Consider the following 1,363-nt stretch of genomic DNA (forward strand, 5'->3'; position numbering starts at 1 on the left):
TAACCCTAACCCTAACCCTAACCCTAACCCTAACCCTAACCCTAACCCTAACCCTAACCCTAACCCTAACCCTAACCCTAACCCTAACCCTAACCCTAACCCTAACCCTAACCCTAACCCTAACCCTAACCCTAACCCTAACCCTAACCCTAACCCTAACCCTAACCCTAACCCTAACCCTAACCCTAACCCTAACCCTAACCCTAACCCTAACCCTAACCCTAACCCTAACCCTAACCCTAACCCTAACCCTAACCCTAACCCTAACCCTAACCTAACCCTAACCCTAACCCTAACCCTAACCCTAACCCTAACCCTAACCCTAACCCTAACCCTAACCCTAACCCTAACCCTAACCCTAACCCTAACCCTAACCTAACCCTAACCCTAACCCTAACCCTAACCCTAACCCTAACCCTAACCCTAACCCTAACCCTAACCCTAACCCTAACCCTAACCCTAACCCTAACCCTAACCCTAACCCTAACCCTAACCCTAACCCTAACCCTAACCCTAACCCTAACCCTAACCTAACCCTAACCCTAACCCTAACCCTAACCCTAACCCTAACCCTAACCCTAACCCTAACCCTAACCCTAACCCTAACCCTAACCCTAACCCTAACCCTAACCCTAACCCTAACCCTAACCCTAACCCTAACCCTAACCCTAACCCTAACCCTAACCCTAACCCTAACCCTAACCCTAACCCTAACCCTAACCCTAACCCTAACCCTAACCCTAACCCTAACCCTAACCCTAACCCTAACCCTAACCCTAACCCTAACCCTAACCCTAACCCTAACCCTAACCCTAACCCTAACCCTAACCCTAACCCTAACCCTAACCCTAACCCTAACCCTAACCCTAACCCTAACCCTAACCCTAACCCTAACCCTAACCCTAACCCTAACCCTAACCCTAACCCTAACCCTAACCCTAACCCTAACCCTAACCCTAACCCTAACCCTAACCCTAACCCTAACCCTAACCCTAACCCTAACCCTAACCCTAACCCTAACCCTAACCCTAACCCTAACCCTAACCCTAACCCTAACCCTAACCCTAACCCTAACCCTAACCCTAACCCTAACCCTAACCCTAACCCTAACCCTAACCCTAACCCTAACCCTAACCCTAACCCTAACCTAACCCTAACCCTAACCCTAACCCTAACCCTAACCCTAACCCTAACCCTAACCCTAACCCTAACCCTAACCCTAACCCTAACCCTAACCCTAACCCTAACCCTAACCCTAACCCTAACCCTAACCCTAACCCTAACCCTAACCCTAACCCTAACCCTAACCCTAACCCTAACCCTAACCCTAACCCTAACCCTAACCCTAACCCTAACCCTAACC

The sequence above is a fragment of the Somniosus microcephalus genome, chromosome 22, assembly GCF_052327205.1.
Source record: "Somniosus microcephalus isolate GS21.2 chromosome 22, FLI_Smic_1.0, whole genome shotgun sequence".
NCBI lineage: Eukaryota > Metazoa > Chordata > Chondrichthyes > Squaliformes > Somniosidae > Somniosus > Somniosus microcephalus.